The following is a 12,026-nucleotide window of genomic DNA, read 5'->3' on the forward strand; positions in this document are numbered from 1 at the left end:
GTTAGCGGGCGGGCATCTTATTTATTTGTCTCCTTTTTTGCAGAGCAGGGCTACGGGAACTCAGTAGGGACAAACTGACTACAGGTAGAAAAGCAAAGCACTAAATGAACCAGTGTTATTCAACACAATATGTTACATCTCCCCTTCTCAGAAAAGAAACCTCTTTATATATTGCACTTAAAAGTTAACACTAAACTGACTCTTATACTGTTTAACCTTTAAACTGTACCTTTAGGTTTCCAGATAAACAAATCTCAATTCAAGTAAACAAACTTCAATACTAGTACCTGTAGTTTCTTAACTCAGTTGCAAATAGAAAGCAATGAAACAGTCATTTAGCTTTGTAATAAACTTCACACAGTAACTAGGAAGGTGTGATTAGTATCTCTTCACTGTCTTAATGTAAACTAATTTATCAACACAATCTATTACAGATTCAGTCTATCAGGAGGCTTCACAACTCTGCCCAGCCTGGTAGTGAACTGTCCAGCTGGCTGGGCTCGAGTGGGGCACACAGTTGCTTTGGGCGGAGAGCGAGGCAGAACATTAGGAGCTGAAGGTTGCTGCTCCTTCTCAGGTGGCTCTGCCAGCTCAGTCCATGGTTCAGCACGTATCAAGTGACGAGGTTGGTTGGCGGCTGCAGTGCTTCTACGAAGGTGTTGACTGTTGCGGCGGTACTCCGTGTCTCCACAGTCCACAACATATGATCGCGGTGCACTGTGTTGTTTCACTACAACTCCAGGGGACCACCTGTTGTTGCCAGGATGCGGCTGCATCCTGATCTCATCTCCAGTCTTAAGGGCAACAGGGGGTTTACCTGCTCTCTTGCGGTCGTAGTAGAACTTTTGACTGTCCTTGGTTTTGTCCAGCAGGTGCTTGACTTTGAGGGGGTTATAAGCAGTAGGTAGTTTATTGCGAGGCCTCCTGCCCATAAGGAGCTGAGCAGGTGACAGGCCTACTTGCTCAAGCGGAGTAGTTCTGTAATCCATCAACGCAAGGTGCCTGTCTGGTGCTTTACACCAAAGTCTCTTAACAGTTTGCACTGCACGCTCTGCTTCACCATTTGAGTGTGGTGTGTGCGGCGACGACGTCTTGTGTGAGATACCATAGCTCTCACAGAAGTCTTTGAACTCTTCTGAGGAGTATTGTGTACCATTATCTGTCCGCAGAGTAGCTGGGATGCCATGTCTGCTGAACTGTGCTTTCAGGGTTTCGATGGTGGTGCGACTGCGCATGTCTTTCAGTTCATCCACTTCAATGAATTTTGAGTAATAATCCACAAGCAGGATGTAGTGTTTACCCTCAAACTCAAACAGATCTGATGCTACTTTCTCAAACGGCAGCTCTGGTGTTTCTGTTGGCTTTAATGGGTGTCTGGGCAGCTTATTCTGGAAGTCTGCACACTTGCTGCAGTTCCTGACCACTTCCTCTATTTCTGCACTCATACCTGGCCAGTATAGCACTTCCCGGGCTCGCTGTTTGCTTTTCACCATCCCTAAGTGCGAATGGCGTATCAGTCTGAGCATGTGTTCTCGTAGAGAAGGGGGCACTACTATTCGTAGTCCTTTGTAGATAACTCCATCAGAACAGACGAGCTGGCTCCTCGAGTCCCAATATGGCTGAACAGGAATGGGCAATTCCCGTCTGTGTTCTGGCCAGCCACGCTGTATTGTTTGTTGTAGACAGCTTAGCTCCTCTTTGGTGCACTCTTGCAGGTCAGTGTACTTCTGGTCACTAACTGAGACAAAGCTGAGCATGGAGACACACTCTAGCCCATCAATCTCTGGCTTCTTCTCTGGAAGTTGTGCTCTAGAGAGTGTGTCAGGCAACTCCATGTCCTTTCCTCTCCTGTACTTGACAGTTAAGTCATACCACTGCAGTCGCAGACGCATTCTCTGGATGCGCATAGGGGTGGAGAGCAGTGATTTCTTAAAGATATCTTCGAGAGGTTTGTGGTCGTTGTAAACTGTGACATGTGTCCCAAATATGTAGTTGTGAAACTTGACACAGGCATGTACGATGGAGAGCATCTCCTTCTCAATTTGCACATAGCGCGTTTCTGCATCCGTCAGTGATCTTGACGAGAAGGCTACAGGCTGGTTTTCCTGTAGCAGGACAGCGCCCAGCCCACTGCTGCTAGCATCACAGAAAATTTCCACAGGCTTCACTGGATCAAAAAATCTCAGTACTGGCGGGCGTGTGCATAACTCCTTGAGTCTGTCAAAGGCTTGTTGCTGTGCTGGCTGCCACAGGAACTCTACGTCACCTTTGTGGAGCTGACGCAGTGGAGCATCCTCTTCACTGAGGTTTGGTATGAACTTTGACAGATAAGTGACAAAGCCTAGGAAACGGCGGACACCATCCTTGTCTGTTGGCGGTGTCATGCAGCGTACTGCTTCAACTTTTGCTGGGTCTGGTTTCAGTCCATGAGCTGTTATTAAATGACCTACATATGACACAGCTGACTGTCGGATGTGACACTTGCTGAAGTTTAGCTTCAGATTGTAGCTTGTCGCTCTTTCGACGACTCTGCGTAGAATTGCATCATGCTTCTCCATTGTGGGGGCAGCTACGAGAATATCGTCCATCACACTTACAGCACCTGCAATGCCCTCGAGCATTTCATCCATGATGCGCTGGAAAATTTCTGGTGCACATTTCAGTCCAAATGGGAGTCTCAGCCATCTGTACCTGCCAATTGGAGTATTGAACGTTGTGATGAGAGACGACTCTTCATCCAGTCTTATCTGTAGAAATCCTGACTTGGCGTCTAAGACTGAGAAGACTTTGGCACCAGGGATTGCTGAGACAACATCCTCTATGTTGCGCATGGGGTGGTGTTCCCTCTTAATGACTTTATTTAAGTCACTTGGATCAATGCAGATTCTTACTTTGCCATTTCGCACTGTGGCTACCATGGAACTCACCCACTCTGTAGGCTGTTCGACTTTGGTGATGTGTCCATCTTTCTCCATCTCATGTAGTTTTTCCACTATCTTTTCTTTAAGTGCAGCTGGTTGGCGACGTGCAGGATGGACCACACCCGCAGCATCTGGATCAATTTTGATTTTGTATATACCTGGCAGAGTCCCGGTGGTGTGTGTCAGCTCTGGAAACTCAGCCAGTCCAGCAGGTGCACTCTGTGTTGGGGTGATGACATCACTACTGCTCAATTTGTTTTTTACAGTAGTGGTCTGCAGTGAGGCGAGACGAGCAATCAGACCTAAAGCTGCAGCTGTGGTGCCACTGAGCACATTTTCCTGTGCAATGTCCACAATTTCAAACTCTGCACTCACTTCGCAGGTTTTGTAATTTACCTGTAGATCAACTGCAGCAACTGGCTTCAGCTTGTGGTTGGAGTAGGTGCGGAGGACGGTGTTGGAGCGCTTTAGCTCACCGGTGTGCTGAAGAAGCTGGTAACTGTTCAGAGTTAACGTGTTGCAATTGGCACCCGTATCTAATCTAAATCGCACTTGCTGTGACAGAATCTGTAAGCATGCCGTCCATTCATCATCATCTTCTGCATCATCAGTCTGTGTCAGATTTATGCTCAGGATTTCATCCTCATGTGGATCCTGACTTAACACTGGCTCAACACTCACTGAATTTATCGCACGCTTGCGACACAGAGTGATTTGGTTTGTGGCAATAGGAACATGTTGAACCTTTAGCTGGACACTGCCCTTTATTCCACTTGTGGCTCGAGTCTTTACCGCAGCTTGGGCAGTTTTTTGCTTGACTGACTGATGCTTGTCTGTGATATGTATTTTTTCTCTGTCCTCTGTTATGTCCATAATTGTTTGATGCAGAGTATTTTGTCTTAGCAGACACAACAGATACATGTGAATCATCTTCTCTGACGATTTTCATTTGTCTCTGTGACATTTCAAACTGCTGGGAGATTTCTAGAGCTTTGGCTAGCGTCAGATCCTCACCTCTGTCCAGCAGTCTTTCTTGGACTCGCTTTTCTCTCACTCCCGCGATGATTGCATCAATTAACATGTCGTCTGGGTCAGCGTACTCACAATCCATTAATATGAGCCTCAAATCCTTCACAAAGTTGTCGAAACTTTCAGTTGAGCCTTGTTTCCTTTGTTTGAAACGATGTCTGGCTATCCGTTTATTTTTCCTCGGCCGTATGTAGCCGGCAAATTTATCCAGTACCTTAACCGGATCTCCTTTTTCGCCGTCAGCCCAGTTTAACGTCTTGTAGATATCTCTGCCTTGTTCGCCGATCCACGTTCCTAGCCAGCCGGCTTGTTGTTTAGCTTCTAGCTCCGAGAGGGGACCGTCAAATACAAACGTGACGTGACTCCTGAACCTTTCAAACTCCTGATACAGATCCGGAGCGTCCCAGTCTATTTTCAGATGTTCAAACTGAGAGGTTGCCATTGTTTTTTCTGTTCTTGACAGACTTCTGACACCATGTAATATACTGTACTCCAGACAACATTGTTAGCGGGCGGGCATCTTATTTATTTGTCTCCTTTTTTGCAGAGCAGGGCTACGGGAACTCAGTAGGGACAAACTGACTACAGGTAGAAAAGCAAAGCACTAAATGAACCAGTGTTATTCAACACAATATGTTACAGAAGTGTTCTTGAGGAAAGAAAGGAGAATGGATTTTGTGTTTAAATAAGCTGTTTGAACAGCAGTTTTGGTGAGAACAAGCATTTTATTTATTTAGTTTCTCATAGTTAAAATACTTGCTGCTGACTGTCGGAAAGTAGACCGTTTATACACAATAGAGGTGATGTAACATCTAGTAGTGTGTTGGTGTATTTCTGTATTTTGTGTCATTTAAGTGAGTAAATACCACAGTTGGTTTTGTTCTGTGACATAGTTGTGTGACGTCTAAAAAATGTGTAGCCGCGAGGTTTTTCTGTGCGAGTGACAATGAAAGGAGTAGGGCTGACGCCTCTTCAGAAGTGATGATTTTTGTCACCTTTTGTGAGAATTTATAAATGCCTCAGTCCTTGAACGCTCCAATGATGGGGGCAGCTTACAGTATTATGTATTTATGTTTGACTAAGTAGAAAATCACCACTGAAGTCCTAAGTGTGTGTGTGTGTGTGTGTGTGTGTGTGTGTGTGTGTGTGTGTGTATGAGCATGTACACATACATATATAAATGTAAAAAATGGACTGCGAATAGAAGAGTAATTTCCCCCGAAGGGTTCATTAAAGTGCATTTCTTTCCTTGATTTCATCAAGTAGAAAACTAAGCTCAATCTGCCACAGGCAGTGATGAGGGGTGTATTTGCTTGATTGAATATACAGTGCGCCTTCCCGCATTCGCGCATCAACGCTTGCAACTTCACCTGATTTTTGGTAGGCAGTCACGTGATACCGTAACGCATTCTATTGGCTGACAGCATCCGGAAGTGCGTGCTGTTCTGTCACTCTCGGACTTAAGTGAGACACAAAAGTGCTTTAAACAGTCGATACGGGTGTGGGAAAAGTGGTTTAATATTAGTATGGGGAGGGTTCATAAACGTTTAAATTATCGTAAATAATAAGATAAATAGTTTCTCGCTCTATCGCGGAATTCGTTAATCGTGTGTGGTTCCTGGAACGCATTAACTGTGAGGAACGAGGGCACACTGCACTACATTTTGTACAAAACAAACTGCTCTTCAGCTGGCAAGAGAGAAATTGACTCTATTTCATCATGGAACAAACGTTAAGACAAAGTACAGAAATGACAGCAGGCCAGCAGGCCAGTTCACACCAGATGTGTCTGTTTTAGGGAGACAGGAACAAGTACATTACACAGATTTTTAAAATTACTTTCATGTTTGTCCCTGGTCACATTCCTTGTACTTAAAAATATTTACAGCTACACTAAACATCAAAACAAAATGTAGCTAATGACATTAGCCAAAGCATTTCACAGTGCCTTGTAGCTTTGCCAGGGTAAAGAGCAGGAAGACATTAATTTTGGATAAAAAGAGAGAGGGAAAGAGAGAGTAATCTTTAAGACTCCAGACACTGCGGGCTGTTGTTGATCCAAAACCAAGAAGACACAAAGAAACGAATAAATGGACACCTCGGAGCAGAAACTTCATATGAAGTGTGTGTGTGTGTGTGTGTGTGTGTGTGTGTGTGTGTGTGTGTGTGTGTGTGTGTGTGTGTGTGTGTGTGTTTGTGCACACAGGGTGCGATTTGTAGGACGAATGGGAGGGATCATCTACCTCTGCTTAACCATTTTCATCATTGGGCATCAACCCCACCAAAAATTAAAACAATATGAAATAACATGCAGTCACAAAGTTTTCTTGCAGGTTATCTATAGTCTAGCGTCCTTCTTCACTAGACCAGCCAAGATAAGTTTAACTGCAGGTTAGCAGGTGTAACACAACTCTAAAACGCCATTATCATGTATCATGTATATTATTATGGAGCCCCAGTTCAACCAGTCACCATGACGACATAGTGACGACACGAGAAGTGCTCCGCATACTTTACGATGGTTGAAGTACAGATCTTAATGTAGGTATATGAAGACTTTGAGTACATTTTCCGAAGAACGAGTAACAGCACTGGGAGGCAACGCTCAAGTCAGCTTAAATGTAATCCATTACAATCACAATACAATTACGGAGGGAAACGGCTTAAATAATAGCATTAATATATTTTCTTCAGGTGCAATCCAGCGGGGGAGAAGAGCGCATGACAGAATGAAGTATAAAAACATTGTTCACACAGGTCCGACTTCTGCATCATCTCATTAGGGATCCTCCTCATTTTCCTTAAGTTTGACATTGTACAGTAAACAGTAGTCAATCTACATGTACGTACACATTTATGCTGTGAATAGACTTCCTGTTCATATCATCAGCTTCATTATGTGAGAAAGCTTGATGGGAATGTGGGTACCATTTATGCAGCCACTGACATTGGGAAATCCAAAAAGAAATTAGTTATTAATCCAAGTCTGAGGTTGCAGCACAATGTCATTAAGAGAATATCATTTCAAATTCACTTATCAGATTTCTACATCATTCACCTGCAATCTTGTGGAACTCCTCCCTGATGATTCAGACGGGTTTATTTCTTGGGAAATTGACAAACTAGGGTAAAAACCATTTCAAGGCGAGGCGCACTGAGCATCTCCCACATTGTATAGAAAAATACCATTTGCAAAGAAAAAAACTAAACGCACCCCTACAAACAATATCTGCTGGGATGTGAGAGCATGACTGATTTGTTATGCTGCAGATGTGAGGGTGAAATAGGTCGTGGATGTGTGTGATGGTTTGGGACGTGAACAGGTACCGATTATAAAGATAACTGTCTAGATATGACAGAACATCTAAATGTGGTCCAGTAATATTTGATTCTCTGTGAATTAATGCTGCACCTCCCTCAATAGGATCATCGTCAAACGTACATGCCATGTTTGCTTGTAAAATACCTCTAAAATACGGACTGAGTTTCTTTTCAATGATCAAACCAAACTTCAGGTAAAACTCTCCATCCGACAGAAACAGGAAATTAAATGGTGTGAGGGGTTTTGAAAGAGGACGGAGTCAGAAGAAACCCTGGGCCTCTGGAATAAAACCTGCTCCCGACCAGGTTACCTCCAGAGAGTCTGTTACTGTGGTAACAAACACAGAGGTTCAGTTACCTCCCTTTGTGAAACCGGAAACCCCGGGTTTCCATTATGTCAGGGTTTACATACCCAGTTTACATAACCTGCTTTGTGAAACTGACCTGTCTTTAGTCAGGATTCAAGTACTGTGCTGCTGCTGAGTGTGTATGGCTATGTTTTTCAAAGACACATGGAAGGGGAAGTCAATTCTGACGTAGTTTAGAAGTTTGACTTTTACTGTGTGAGTTCATAAATTTTTCAATTCCATATTGACCAGTGAATGAGAGAATATTTTTCTAAAAATACTGAACACTCAGACCTGGGGCGAAGTCTGAGAGCAATGTTCAGTGGTACAAAGGAGGGGAGTCCTGGTGTCTCTCTGACAAGGGTTCAAGTGGGCAGAAAAAGTTGCTATGTAGCTTCTATAAGTAAATAAATTATTTTTATTTATACATTCACAGATATTAACTTCAAGCCAGTAATTCTTTTCTTGCAGTACAGCATCTTCCATTCATTCCATTGGTTGCCATTCAGATACTCATTCTGCAAGAAGAAGTAATGCAACCCAATGACACAGAGCAGCGCTGTGAATAGAGAAATCACCAGAAACTCTGCCATAATGTCATGGATGTATTTTGTTGTTTTAATTGTGATATTAATGCTTTTAGTATCTTTACTTTTACCACCTCCAGCAAGTGCTGTAGGACGTTGAGTGATGGGTGTCAGTTATTGTCTGTGTACCTGTATGTGTGAATTTCAGTTAGGATTCAAGGAATCAATAATTCAAAGGATTCAAAGCGTTTATTGCCATGTGCACAGTAAAGAATCAGGGTTTCCCTGTACAACGAAAAACTTGCTTTGTATTCCGCATGTAATGCCACCTTAATTGTTAAATAAACACCATGTATATAAAAGAACAGATTGTATTTTGTGGTGGTTTGTTATATATACATACATATATTTACAAATTGGCAATAAAATTAACACAATGTGCATGATGGATATAGCATCATATGGTTAAAATAAAAAATGTGCAAAACTGCTAGAGGTCTAACTTTGTGAAACACTGTCGACTGTTATGGAATATGATAACGGAGAGAAAGGAAGAGTTCTTTAATCTGGATGACCTGCCCCTCAGACTCCTGAAACCTTCGGCCTGAGGGGAGGAGGGTGAATAGTCTCTATTGGGGGTGGGTGGGCTCCCTGATGATGGACGTGGCCTTTTTCGGCTGATTTGCTTTCTTCATCAGCTGCGCGGTGTTCAGCCAACCAGGTGAGGTTCTCATTGATGTGAAACCCCAGATATTTAAAGGTGCTCACGCTCTCCACTTTCCGTCCCCAGATGATCAGAGGACGAGAAGTGGAGTACACTATCTTCTGTTTTGTTTGTGTTGAGGGTGAGGTCATTGTCCCCACACCATGTGACGAGCAGTTCTGACAAACTGCTGCACAGATGAAGCACAGTTAAATAAAATGTACCAGTAAAAATGAGTCCCATAAAAAATAGAGAAATGCACATAACATACATATACAACAAAGAACCAGTGGTCCAGAAACACAAGAGATAATTGTGGAATGAGGTCGGGCAAATTTTAATCTGCTGAGACGTTGCTGTCGTCTTATTTACATTACAGATACAAATTCAAATTTAGGACTACAGAGTACCGGATTAAATAGTAATTTGTTCAATTACTCCCAGTATCCAGTCTACAACTAGCATCTAGCTCTACAACATCACAATTTTGGCTTCCCCCACCTGCCACAGCTCACTTTATCACCTTATAGAGGTAGTGATGGATCACAATGATCCACTTGTTCCTTAATAGTTCAACCACTTTACAATCATACCCTAATTTCCCCACAGGTCCGTCCAGGTTCAGGATGTTCCCTCTGTATGTCAGAGAACTAAAAAGTTTATGTATCTTCCTCCTGCTTCATCACTTTGACATGTATCTGAGATTCAAATCACCCCCCCCCCCCCGGCTTCGCTCCCTGTCCTACTTATTTTGCTTTTCTCCCATCCATTATCCCAGCCTCCATTGCTCCCCCATCATCTCTTTCATCTCTCTTGCTGCTCTCTAACTTTGTCCTCATTCCTCTTCCGCCTCCATTTGTTGCCCACTGGATGTGTGTATGTGTGTGTTTATTTGGCTTTTTCATGTAGTCGGAACTGACACCTGATACCATGTTCACATGTGAACAGCTGTCAGGTTACCAAACATGGAAGGTGACAGTGGATCTGTCAAGGGGAACTAAATCATGGTCATGTATGCGTTGAGAGGTCGTGATGTCCGCTTTGTTCCGGCGCTTCGATACACGCCCCGGACTCGATGGGCGTTCCCATGTGAACCACTGCTCCGGAGCCTGCTTCAAACATGGAAAAAAACACGTGACCGATGACGTTTGGCACACCAAGTGCTTTGAAACACAAAGCGCCCCATTCACCAGGTGACACACTGGTGCCCCATTCACCAGGTGACACACTGGTGCTCCATTCACCAGGTGACACACTGGTGCCCCATTCACCAGGTGACACACTGGTGCTCCATTCACCAGGTGACACACTGGTGCCCCATTCACCAGGTGACACACTTGGTGCTCCATTCACCAGGTGACACACTGGTGCCCCATTCACCAGGTGACACACTGGTGTCCCATTCACCAGGTGACACACTGGTGTCTCATTCACCAGGTGACACACTGGTGCCCCATTCACCAGGTGACACACTGGTGCCCCATTCACCAGGTGAGACAGTTTAGTGTTCTGGATCAGACGCATTACCTGGGTCAATCCGCTGAGACAATCTTTTTGGGAGTTTCGAAAGGATGTGATTATAAATGGGAGAAAGGTGATGTCGCAGACCAGCCCTCTATTCAGAGATGGCTTCTCCACTTTGACGTGGATGGCCTCTTTCACTCCTCTCTCAAACCATTTATCTTCCCTGTCCAAGATCTGAACATCTGTGTCCTGAAATGAGTGTCCCTCTTCCTTGAGGTGAAGGAGGACTACCGAGTCCTGTCCTGATGTGTTGGCTCTTCTGTGTTGAGCCATGCGTCTGTGCAGTGGTTGTTTGGTTTCCCCTATGTACACATCTGAGCATTCCTCGCTGCATTTAACTGCATACACCAGATTGCTCTTCTGACTGTGTGGTGTGGGGTCTTTTGGGTGGACCAGTCTTTGTCGGAGGGTGTTACCCGGCTCAAAATACACGGGGACCTTGTGTTTGTTAAAGATCCTCCTCAGCTTTTCAGACACTCCAGACACATACGGGATCACTATACCATTACGCTTGCTCTCTTCCGTCCTCATTGGGTTGTTCTCCTTTCTGGATCTTGTGTGGGCTTTCACGAAGGTCCAGTCAGGATATCCACACGTTTCCAGTGCCCTTTTCAGGTGTTGGTGTTCTTTCACCTGGTCTTGGGCACTGGTTGGTAGCTTATCAGCCCTGTCTTGCAGGGTCCTGATGACGCCCAGCTTGTGCTCCAGTGGGTGGTGAGAGTCAAAAAGCAGGTATTGGTCCGTGTGTGTTGGTTTCCTATATACCCCAACATACAGACTTCTGTCATCTTTTATGCTGACCTCGCAATACAAAAAGGGAAAACTGTTGTCCTTTACATCCTCTCTGGTGAACTTGATGTTATTGTCCACCGAGCTGATGTGTTTGGTGAAAGGTTGCAGCTCGTGGATTTTTACCTTAACCCATGTGTCGTCCACATACCGGAACCAGTGGCTTGGTGGTGTTCTGTTGAACGAGGTAAGGGCCTTGTGTTCCACCTCTTCCATGTACAAATTGGCCACGATAGGAGATACTGGCGATCCCATGGCACATCCGTGTTTCTGCCTATAGAAGTTCCCTCTGTACTGGTAGTAGGTTGTGTTGAGGCAGAGGTCCAACCATCAGACGTCTCAGGAGGGGGAAGCAGTGCAGCATCAACACTGTGTATAGTGGGGATGGGGCACTGCTGACCTCAACTCAGGATGTTGTGACCCGGTGGGGAGAATACTTTGAAGACCTCCTCAATTCCACTGACACGCCTTCCTGTGAGGAAGCAGAGTCTGGGTTCGCTGAGACGGGCTCTCCTATCTGTGGGGTTGAGGTCACTGAGGTGGTTAAAAAGCTCCTCGGTGGCAGGGCCCCGGGGGTGGATGAGATCCGCCCGGAGTTCCTAAAGGCTCTGGATGTTGTGGGGCTGTCCTGGTTGACACGCCTCCGCAACATCGCGTGGACGTCGGGGACAGTGCCTCTGGATTGGCAGACTGGGGTGGTGGTCCCCCTTTTTAAGAAGGGGGACTGGAGGGTGTGTTTCAACTACAGGGGGATCACACTCCTCAGCCTCCCTGGCAAGGTCTATTCAGGGGTTCTGGAGAGGAGGGTCCGTTGGGAAGTCGAATCTCGGATTCAGGAGGAGCAGTGTGGTTTTCGTCCTGGCTG

The 12,026-nt window shown here is 45.0% G+C and overlaps 1 pseudogene; it reads right to left on the reverse strand.

The window, feature by feature from the left end:
- Positions 1–10,349: 10,349 nt before the first annotated feature.
- On the reverse strand, positions 10,350–11,488 carry LOC137609441 (uncharacterized; annotated as a pseudogene).
- Between the last annotated feature and the right edge of the window lie 538 nt (positions 11,489–12,026).

This window comes from Antennarius striatus, chromosome 16, assembly GCF_040054535.1.
Source record: "Antennarius striatus isolate MH-2024 chromosome 16, ASM4005453v1, whole genome shotgun sequence".
NCBI lineage: Eukaryota > Metazoa > Chordata > Actinopteri > Lophiiformes > Antennariidae > Antennarius > Antennarius striatus.